Source organism: Monodon monoceros, unplaced genomic scaffold (genome assembly GCF_005190385.1).
Source record: "Monodon monoceros isolate NGI ecotype Baffin Bay Population unplaced genomic scaffold, NGI_Narwhal_1 Super_Scaffold_2, whole genome shotgun sequence".
Lineage (NCBI taxonomy): Eukaryota > Metazoa > Chordata > Mammalia > Artiodactyla > Monodontidae > Monodon > Monodon monoceros.
This window is the reverse complement of record NW_021703776.1, coordinates 83763972-83775985: the sequence shown is the minus strand read 5'-3', so window position 1 is coordinate 83775985 and position 12014 is coordinate 83763972.

The window sequence follows — 12014 nt, the reverse complement described above, 5'->3', positions numbered from 1 at the left end:
GACATTTCTTGGAAAATTCTATTCAGTTCCTTCAATCTCATTACAACAAATTTGCTTAGAATCTTTATTAAACTGACTGTTGCTTGAAATAAATGGGTTATTAAATGGAAAATCTCTTTTTGTTAAAGTTTCCTCTGAAATAGTATTAGTCATAACTGGATTTTATATTCCTTTTGACATCTTACATGTCTTCTATTAATAGTCTCAATTCTTTAGTCCAAATAACCAATTGAAAACATCTAACTTAATATTTAATAACCAAAGATTTTATTTTATCAAAAAAAGTTGCTATTGGTCCCAAAAGAGAGCTTCCAAATCCTCCAATGGAGGCCATTAATCAAATCACATAAAATTATTTTGGTTAATATGTAAATGCATAGAATACTGCAGATATCCAAAATACTTCAAATTGATAATTTTAGGGTCTCTAATAGTTATTGAGACACTGTGGACATACACAGAGAAAATCTAAAGCAATGAGCTGGTTAATTTAGACATAAAGATTCTCAACGTCAATTAATTGAGAGTTTCAGTTTGAACTACTCAATTATTCAATTGCTTACTTCACCTGGGCAATGTGTATATAATAAATTAACTTAGGCTATCTTAATAACTAATGTGTGTTCATCGATGTACAGGCTAAGGGCATAAGATTTGAGGTCAGAAAGCTGAGGGTTTAAATTTCAACTTGGTAACCTCCTAGATCAGTGAACTTGGGCAAATTGTTTAACCTAAGCCTCAGTTTTTTCATCCCTAAAATATGAGAAACATTTATTTTGCTGATTTATAAGGATAAAATGAGGAAATACATATGAGGAATAAAATGAGGAAAGAGCTTAACTGACACTAGGTTGACATGGTATTATTTCTTTTTTCTTTTTTTAACCACTTCAGTTTCTAAACTGTGATAATAAACAAGTAAATACATAATATATCAGATGGTGATAAACTCTGTATAGAAGAGCAAAATAGGAACCCTAAAGGTCTACCGATGGGGGAAGTGGTAGTTAAAGAAAGAAAAAATAGAAGGAGACATAGATCAGGTGACTTAGCCTCACTCCATGCATATAAACATCAAGAAGCAAAGGGCAAGTTATGTTCTTTCCGCCTTTGTTGTTTCATGACTGTGATCATCATAACCAGAAGGATACAGGCTAAAATTATGCAGGCAAGTGGAGAAGAGGAAGAAGTCGGGAGTGAGGAGGTGGGGGAGCTGAGAAGCTCAGACTTCCCGTTGATATCCGACAATGCAGTCGAGAGGATGAGTTGACTTGTACCAGCTCAGTTTCTTTTGATCATTAAAAAAATGATTATTTAAAAAATAACATAACCACATTACAGAAAGGATATAACCTAAATACAGAAAATCTGAGATTTAGAAAAAAAAATAAGCCTATAATCCCATTAGCCTAATGTATTTGATATCAGCACTTGCGTTCATTTCCTCCTAGTCTTTTTTCATAAGCATATTTTTAATACATCTTTTTTGGAGTATAATTGCTTCACATTGCTGTGTTAGTTTCTGTTGTACAACAAAGTGAATCAGCCATATACATACATATATCCCCATATCCCCTTCCTCTTGAGCCTCCCTCCCACCCTCCCTATCCCACCCTCCCTATCCCACCCCTCTAGGTGGTCGCAAAGCACCGAGCTGATCTCCCTGTGCTATGCTGTTGCTTCCCACTAGCTATCTATTTTACATTTGGTAGTATATGGTACTGACGAACCGAGTGGTAGGGCAGGAATAAAAACAAAGACATAGAGAATGGATTTGAGGGCACGGGGTGAGGTGGGGGAGGGGAAGCTGGGGCCAAGTGAGAGTAGCATTGACATACGTACACTACCAAATGTAAAATTGTATGCATATTTAAAGAGAACTGATCATACTGTATACAATTGTGGATCCTGTTCCTTTAAATATAACATTGTTTCATAAGCATTTTCCTTGTTGCTAACCAGCTTTTTATAACTATCTTTTTAACAGTGAATAATATATCATTTAGTAAATGAACAGTAATTTACTTAATTTAACTATCTCCTTATATTGTTAGATGTTTAGAATCTTTCCAGTTTCTTGATACTATAAATATTGTATCCATATACATTTTCCTGCCTATTTTCTTTTCCACATATTATCTCCTTAGAATTGATTTTCAGAATTTCCAAAACATAAAATGTTCCAGGACATCACCATTTTTTGACTCTTTATATTTATTGCCAAATTGCTTTTCAAAGGGATTATATCAATATGCAGTCCTAAAAATAGTGGGTGAGAGTACCAAACCTCACTGCACCCTTGAAAACATTGGATTGTTTCATTATTAGTTTGTTTTTACTGCTTCAGTTTCCAGGCTATGATAATAAACTAGTAAATACATAGAATGTCAGGTAGTGATAAGAGGGTTGGAGAACAGCAAAGTGGTGAGAGGGAAAGTGCCAAGGAGGGGAGAAGAGTTGGTGGGAACCCAACCCTATTTTTCAGGGTTTTATATAGGATGATCAGGAAAGGCCTTGAGGGTTCCTACTTTACTCTTCTACACAGGTATTTGAGTAAAAGCTGAAGAAGGTGAGGGAGCAAGGTATGAGAATGGTCTGAGGAAAGAGGGTTTCAGGCAGAGAAAACACCAAGAAAGGCCCTAAGGAGAATTCACGCTGGGTAGTCTTGGAGGGACAGCAAGAGGGCTAGTGTGGCTCCTGTGTATTGAGAAGAGGGGGGTGGGGAAGGAGATGAGATCAAAGGGAAAGTGGGCAGCCAGGACGTGTACAGCTTTATCAGACATTGTGAGGATTTTTCTTTTATTTTGAGTAGGATGGGAAGGCATTGAAGGGTTTTGGAAAGAGGTGAGTCAGGAATTGATTTGTGTTTTGTATGATAGCTGATTTGTTCGGAATGGATTAAATATGCTCAAAACCAAACAACATCTTTCCTAGCAAACCTCCTACATTCTCAGCATCTCCATCAATGCTCTCACCCATCAGTGCTCAAAACCGCAGTCATCTTTCGCATCTCAAAACCAATCATGACCAACCCCTGTCAATTCTGCCTCCAGAATGTCTCTTGCACCTGCCTTCTCTATCCATTCCCATTACCTGAACCCCACCATGACAGTTTCTAACTCATCCCCCAGCCTTCTATTCTTCTGCTCACCACTCGTACTACCCATGCTATCAGAGCAATCATCCTAGCAAAGCTGATCATTCATTGGTCTACTCTTTATCTTTCTGCCCCCCCCCCACCCAAATAAAGTCCAGATTCTTCAGAATGGAATTCGAGCCCTACCACAATCTGATTCTAATCTAGTGGTCAAAGATTATCTCCCGTTATTATTCAGAATTAACTGTGCCTTCCCGTCTGACAAGTTTCCTGAACCAGCTCTGCACTTTCTTACCTACACCTTTGCTTACATTGTCTCCCCTTCCCTGCACCTTCTGTTTAAAGCACCCTTCCCTTCCAGCCCCCATCCAGAAATCCTAGCCATACTTCCAGGACCACCCCAGTCATCACCTTCTTCATCCCCAAACTCCTTGGCTAGAATTATGCTTATTTCCTCTGTGCTCCCATAAATTCTACTCCATTATCCACACATTCAGTATCATATAATACCATAGTTTTGTGAATATGCTTTCTTTCCTACTAGATGGTAAGTTCCATGTCTTGTTTATCCTTGTAACCCCTACAGCGCTTATTACAATGCCTTGACCTTAGTAGGTGTCCATTAAATGTTGTGGAACTTAAATACCTAAAAGCCTTGTTGTTGAAACAGAACTAGAATTCAGGTCATCTGATTCCCAGCTCCATATTCCTTTCCCAATACCATTCTATCTTTCAGACTTCTCTATGGTTCATTGTCATCCCATCTGAAGTACATTTGAAACCGCTAAGGAATTTTAAGGAAGGATGACTAAACAGAAAACAAATGCTGAAATTTATTTTCCATGTAGCTATTTAAGCCAAAGTGAATCTAATTTAGAGGCACTAAAATTTTGACTCTGAATTAAAAAACAAAACAAAACATGGTGCATACAGATCTAGAGACTTTTTTTAGCTTCTTAGGGTTTGATTTTTGAGCTGTGCTTAATATTTTAGGAGTCAAGTTGCCATGTTTCTTGGTATGCTATAAATTTGTAGTCTGGGAACAAAAGAAAAAAGTGTGTGTGATTTTGCTTAATGGATGACAGCAACATTTCTAGCCCCTAAAAATATGAGAGGGTTTAAATATTTGGGACGAGACCCTGAGACGAAGCATAATTCCTAACTATCCCAATCCTTCCCTTGCCTTCCCATCTTGAAAAAATATTTTAAGGAACTAGTGTTCTAAACTGGGCTTCCCCTTTGGTATTTGAAATTAAATAAGTGAATTATACTCATGATACATGTTATACACAAGTATATGTAAAATGAGAGTAAAATTAAGTTATAGTATTCACAATATAGCAATAGCTAGTATTAATATGCACACATGAAAATTATTTTTGAGTGATGAACACTGATGTCTTAAGAAAAGGAAGATTTGACTGAGTTAAAACACATATGTTAGAGAATGGTTTAAGGTGGGGGTGAGGGGAAGGAAATGGAGTGACTCTTTCTCTCCTAAACTAAGAAGGTGTTTTGCCACCTTCTCGTCATTGTAACTTAGAAGGCGGTAGCATTGCTATGAAGAATGTCCCATTGAGGTTTTCACAAATACAAATGAAATGGGATAAAATTAAAGCCTTACATTTTACAGGAAAAAAAGGATGAAACTGAAGCACTAATTCATCTCCCTCTACTCCATCTCACTCGGAGCATTACAGCAGTGACTGACCTGTGAATATGACATGAATTGTAATATAGGATCATAGAAATGAAAGTAACCTCTGAAGTAGTTTCATCTACCTTCTATCCTTGGCAAGTAAGCCCCAAACTGTTACAAACAAAGAACTAGTATTTCAGAAACTTTCCCACAGGCAATTTTCCCCAGCTACAACCTGAATTCTACCTTAAAGAATGACACGGACAATTTTTCTTGTGCTCCACAATGGAGACGTGAAAACAGCTTTTTGCCATAGCTAATGATCATGACCATTTCTGTATCACATGGGTTATATTTCTGGACTCCGGGGAGACAGCACAGAATAATGGGTAAGAATTCAGGCTTAGAGACAGATTAGTGCTTAAGCTACAGCTGTATCACAGGCAATTTACTTAAGTTCTCTAAGCCTCCATTTGCTCACCCATAATGTGGGGATGATAATACAGTCCAGCTGATCAAATTACTATGAAGAACAGTCTAGAACAAGTGGTATCCAATAGAAATAAAGCACAAGCTGCAAAGGTGAGTCGTATATGTAATTTTAAATTTCCTAGGAGCCCCGTTAAGACAGGTAAAAGGAAACAGGTGCAATTGATTTTAGTAACGCAGTTTACTCAACACATCCAAAATATCATCTCAGCATGGAAAAAATATCAGTGAGGGGCTTCCCTGGTGGCGCAGTGGTTGAGAGTCCGCCTGCCGATGCAGGGGACACGGGTTCGTGCTCCGGTCCGGGAAGATCCCACATGCCGCGGAGCGGCTGGGCCCGTGAGCCATGGCCGCTGAGCCTGCGCGTCCGGAGCCTGTGCTCCGCAACGGGAGAGGCCACGGCGGTGAGAGGCCCGCGTACCACAAAAAAAAAAAAAAAAAAAAAAATTAGTGAGATATTTTATATTCCCTTTTTTGTACTAAGTCATCAAAATCCAATGTGTTTTTCTTTTTTTTTTAATTTTATTTTTGGCTGGGTTGGGTCTTCATTGCTGTGCCTGGGCTTCTCATTGCGGTGGCTTCTCTTGCTACATAGCATGGGCTCTAGGCATGCGGGCTCAGTAGCTGTGGGACGCGGGCTCAGTAGTTGTGGTGCATGGGCTTAGTTGCTCCGCGGCATGTGGGATCTTCCCGGACCTGGGCTCGAACCCGTGTTCCCTGCATTGGCAGGCATATTCTTAACCACTGCGCCACCAGGGAAGCCCACCAATGTGTATTTCACACGTACGGTTTGACTCAACTCAAACTAACCATATTTTAAACCCTTAATAGCCACCTGTGGCCAGTGGCTACCACAGTGGAAAGTTCAGGTCTAGAAAAAAGCTGTAAAGCATTTAGCATTATGCTAGGAATGTAGTGAATGCTAAAGTGTTGGGGCTTCCTTTATTATCCTTAATATTCTTAGAGAACTTTGTAATCTTCCCAAAGCCTTCACTTCTCCAGGAGAGACTGGACCTGGCTATGATGCTCTTAGGAGTACCTGGATGGACTAGGTTACTCAAGCTGAGCCTTTCAGTTACTTCAAAGACCACTTCCTCGTGGCCACCCCCAACTATTGTCAGGAGAGGGCCACAAAAAGTGGGATCTACATGGAGAATATATCCACTGAGTGCCAATGACCTTTAGATACTGACACATTAAACCCCAAGAAATAGGCACCACCACTAATCTGCCACCTTCTCATATAAATGGGACAGGATAGGACATTTGCTAAAGCAACCACTTGCTCCTATAATTTTCCCCTTATAAGGATTGAGGTGCTTTGCAATACACTGTGCTCAAAAGTTGGTTTGATAAATTAAACATATAGTTGGAATATGACCCATCAATTCCACCTGTATACCCAAGAGAATTGCAAACATGTTGACACAAAACTTGTAAACAAATGTACACAGCAGCATTATTCATAACAGCCAAGAAGTGGAAACAACCCAAATGTCCATCAACTGATGAATGGATAAACAAAATGTGATAAATCCATACAATGGAATATTATTTGGTAATAAAAAGGAATGAGGTACTAATTCAAGCTACAGCATGGACGAACCATGAAAACATGATGCTCAGTGAAAGCCAGACACAAAAGGCCACATATTGCATGATTCTATTTACATGAAACACCCATAATGGGCAAATCCATAGAGACAGAAAATAGATTAGTGGTTTCCAGGGGCTGTGGGGAGGGGAGAATTGAGAGTGACTGCTAACAGGTATGGAGTTTCTTTTGGGATGCTGGAAATATCCTGGAATTGGATAATGACAATGGTTGTACAGCACTGTGAACATACTAAAAACCACTGAATTGTTAAAAAAAGAAAGTTGATTTGTTGTCCTAGGGAAGCATGGTCAGATACACAAGTACTGCCAAATCCCCAGAATACAGAAGTATTTGTAAGACTTTAAAAATAGAAGAGATCACCTGTGCCCAAAGTATTATTTGATAGGATATCATCTTTAACTACAGCACACATAATATCATCTTTTCTCTCCTTCCTCTTAAATTAAAATTGTTTTACATTTTAACATTAAGCATATTAACTACTAAGAGAGCACAAACCTCAAGGACACACACACATGTACATATAAATGCATGTACATATGTCAGAATTTTCTGAAAGAATGTACCTGTCACTCTTCTGTTCAAGGCTCTCCCATCACCCCCATCTCACCCTCAGGATGGCCCCACACGTCTCCAGTGCCACCTGCCTACCGTGTGGCAGGAGAGTGCAGCAGTTAAGACATGAGCCAGGCTGTGTAAAAGTCCAGGTCTCACTACTCACTAGCTTTATGACCTGGGCAACTTTCCTAACTCTTCTGTGGCTCAGTTCCCCTTTACAGTGAGGATGATAAGAGTGCCTGGGCTTGTGGCGAGGATTAACAGAATTAACATATATAAAGTGCTCAGGAGAATGCCTGACCTGTGGTAGATACTTTATAAGTGTTTTATAAATAAAAGTAAATAAATATTTAAAACCCTGTCCTGACAGCATGCCAACCTTGCTATAGAGCGTGCTTTCCCTCTGTCTGGAATATTCCTCATGATAGCTCCTTCCCTCTTTCCTTGTGCAAATATCACTCTATCCCTCTCCCTTGCTTGTTTCTGTTTGCAGCATTTATCACTTTCTAATATTCTATATGATAATTTGCTTTTGTATCTTCTTCATGGCCCATCAACTCCTACTAGAAGGCAGGGATCTTACCTGTCTGTTTGCTACTCGGCCCTAAGCATCCAGGACAGTGTCTGCTGCAGAGAAGGCACTCCACCATGTTTTCTGAATGAATGAATGGACAGTGGTTACTTCTGGGCTGTGGCACTGGGGACGGGGACGGGAATGAGATATACTTTTCACTGAACATAAGCAAAAGAGTGCTTACGTTGTTGTCATAACGATGAAAAGTGTGAAATAAAATACTGAAAAATAAAGAGTACGTGGACCTGAGGAGAAGCTGGTAGCATAAAACAGGAAGACTTCAGGTATCTGTGATCTGTGTAAGGATGCTCCTGCAAGCCACCTTTAGACCTTACCCCTGAGTAAAAAGTGGAATGACACCTCAGAACTGGCGCTCAGCCCTAGGCTTGAAGCACAGCATGCACACAGGTTAGGAAGAAGTCTTAATAAGATGTTCCGTATTGCATAATATGTACCCTGTACCTATGGGTACAGTGAGAAAACTTTCCATGGCAAAAGGCCTGTTTCCAGGCACAGTAAACAGAGAATTCGTTACAGGTTGTTTGCCCTCTTCCCCCGCTGCAGTCTGGACAGGCAGGTGGCCATGGTGCGTGGGACTCCTCGGGCAGCGACAGCCTGTCTCCACGGCCTGGGAATAGTGGTCTTCTCCACTCCCTAACAGACCCTCTGGAAACCTGATAAGGATTACAGGATCCCATAGAAGAGCACTGGACTTCAAATGAACTGTTCTGTAAACCTATCCCAACTAGCTGGAGGTAAAACTCTGTCTTCAGGGTCTCCCACCTCTCTTTTCCATATCTCCTTTTCCTTCCCTGAGCTTTACTACCTCTGCTCTCTCCTGTCAGGAGAAAAACAACCAATGAGTCACTAGCCCCATGAATAATGTATTACCCCTTCTGTAGGATTTTACATTTAAAAAGTGGTCGATAGGAAAGAAATTATGATGATAATGTTAATAATGATGTTAATAATATTGATGATGGCAATGATAGCTGATGATAGCAGACATTGCTTATTGAATATTTACTGTGAACCAGGGGTTCTACTAAAAAGTGGATACAATTCATCTTATTTAATCCTCCAATAATCCAGCGAGGTAGATGTTGTCATACCGACATTATAGATGAGGAATGAAAAGTCACATAGTTATCAAGTGGCAGACAAGGGGTTTAGGAGAACTGTCTCTAAAAATTTTTGCCCTAAGGAATTCCAGCATGTTATTCAAACACATGGATTTCTAAGGTGGAAACTTTGACCCTATAAGGAGAGAGCTGGGGAGAGTCAGACAATCATAGCACCCCTTAGTAGCAATGAAATTGACCACTGAGGCTTGAAACTGCAAACAATCCACTGTGTCTATGACTGCTCGGGTTCAAATCCTGACCCTGACACTCACGAGATTACCTGGGGCAAGTCGTATAACCTCTGCACTTGAGATAATAGTTAGAATTCAATAAGATAATGCCATTGAAGTGCTTGCAATAGTGTGTGTGTGTGTGTGTGTGTGTGTGTGTGTGTATGTATAGCATTCATATACTGTGTATGTTGATTGTTATAAATCCCTACAATTAGAATAATTTATTTCTAGCTTCCAAATAACAGAAGTTCTCTTTCACCTGATTTTATAATGTAGTTGTTGGTCTATTTTCTATAGTTTTTTTTAATTGAAAAGGTAGTGTAACAGTAGAATTTCAAAGGACAATACCTCAAATGCCATTTCCCTAACACAACAATTATTTTAATTTTGCATATTGCCTTCAAGTTTTGCTAATTCTGAGAAGCTACATGGAGAGGGCACTATATTGAGTCAGATTTGGATTTTTATCTTACTTTTTCACAAATTAGCTGTATAACCTCAGGGAAGTTACATAACTGCCCTTTGCCTTAGTTTCCCAAAATATAAAGTGAAGCAGTTAGACCAGATCACCTTTAAGATCCTTCTAGCTCTAACAGTCTGTTTTTTTAATCTGTAATCTACTTTTTTCTTTTTGCTTTCATGATTTACATGAAACTGTATACATAAGGTACCTGTAAGTAATGGTTGCAAGTTACTTAACTTTCTAAACTATATCAGGGAAATAAAACTTTATGTATAATGAGTTCTGCAAAGGTAAAGTTATAACTAAAGGCCCCAGAAACTTTAAAAGTAGCTACCAAATTACCAAAAAGCTATAAAAATTAATATTCAGTCATTATATGTATGTTTGCAACTAAAGTATTATCAATTCCACATGTTAATTTATAAGTAATACATTTAGTTTGATAAAGCCATTCTAATATTTGTTGATATATAGTTATTAATTCATAATATAAATATGAAAATGTTACATTAGTGTAGTTTTTCCATGAGGTATTCTTTTTTATTTTAATAAATTTATTTAGTTTATTTATTTATTTTTGGCTGTGTTGGGTCTTCGTTGCTGCACGCAGGCTTTCTCAAGTTGCGGCGAGCGGGGGCTACTCTTTGTTGCAGTGTGCGGGCTTCTCATTGCAGTGGCTTCTCTCGTTATGGAGCACGCGCTTCAGGCGCGCAGGCTTCAGTAGTTGTGGCACACGGGCTCAGTAGCTGTGGCTCACGGGCTCTAGAGCACAGGCTAAGTAGTTGTGGCGCACGGGCTTAGTTGCTCCGTGACATGTGGGATCTTCCCGGACCAGGAATCGAACCCGTGTCCCCTGCATTGGCAGGCGGATTCTCAACCACTGCGCCACCAGGGAAGTCCCAACCATGAGGTATTCTTAGTTTTTAAAGTTTCTCTACCAAAGAGGGAAAAACAAAGAAAAAACAGGAGTGACTCTACCTGACTTAGATCATACTGGCAGAAACATGTCAATGTGAATGTCTATAACTAGTCACGGGATGAAGCAGCCACTCTCCTGCACTGCTGCTTGGTGTGTAACCTGGTATAACCTTTCTAGAGACGACTGGACAATACTAATCAAGAGCTTAAATATGTTCCTACCCTCTGGCCAGGTAATTCCACTTATAGGAATTTGTACCAAAGAAATAATAATATGGGCACAAATGCTTTGTTGCAGTATTATACATAACTATAAAGACCTAGCCTAGACCATCTTATTATACCAACTAGTAGAGGCACTATCAAAGACTCCTAGGGTCATGTCAAAATCAGTCAGGAGCTAATTTGAAGATGCTGTCACAGGCCAAATAAAGGTTAATTTCAGCATTAATAAGAATAATAAATAAGATGTGTTGAAACAAATTAAATATGTTTCAATTAATGAGTTTGAATGATAATTTAAAGACAAACAAACATAAAAAGCAAACCATTGGCACATACCAGAAGATCAATTCAAGGAATAATAGGATTAAAAATATAGCCATTTTGCAATCCTTAATAAACTAATGACTCCAGGTAACAACATAAAAGAAGAGATTATTACACATTATGCACCTCTTAATGGCAAAACACATTACCTATGAAGCAGTCTTGCCAAAAAAAATAAAGAAACCACAACTGAATCTGTTAAACCCTGTAGATAGTTGCAGGTAATATAGAGGACAGAGGAACATGTTAAACTATACCATGAAGACGCAATGAGAGAAATCTAGGCTGTGGGAAGTTCTACAGGACAAACAACTTGGTTTCTTCAACAACTAAAGTGGAAGGAAAAAAATATTTCAGTGGAAACCCATTTATATTTCAAGAGATTTAACAGACATATCAACCTTTAACAGGCATATCAACCAATCTCATCATGTGAACCTTATTTGGATCCTGCTTCAAACAACCTGTAAAAATAAATTATGGTGTTTCCCTGGCGGCACAGTGGTTTAGAGTCCCCCTGCCAATGCAGGGGACACGAGTTCGATCCCTTGTCCGGGAAGATCCCACATGCTGCGGAGCACCTAAGCCCAGTGTGCCACAACTACTGAGCCTGTGCTCTAGAGCCTGCAAGCCACAACTACTGAGCCCGCGTGCTGCAACTACTGAAGCCCGCGCGCCTAGAGCCTGTGCTCCGAGCAAGAGAAGCCACTGCAATGAGAAGCCCGTGCACTGCAACGAAGAGTAACCCCCAC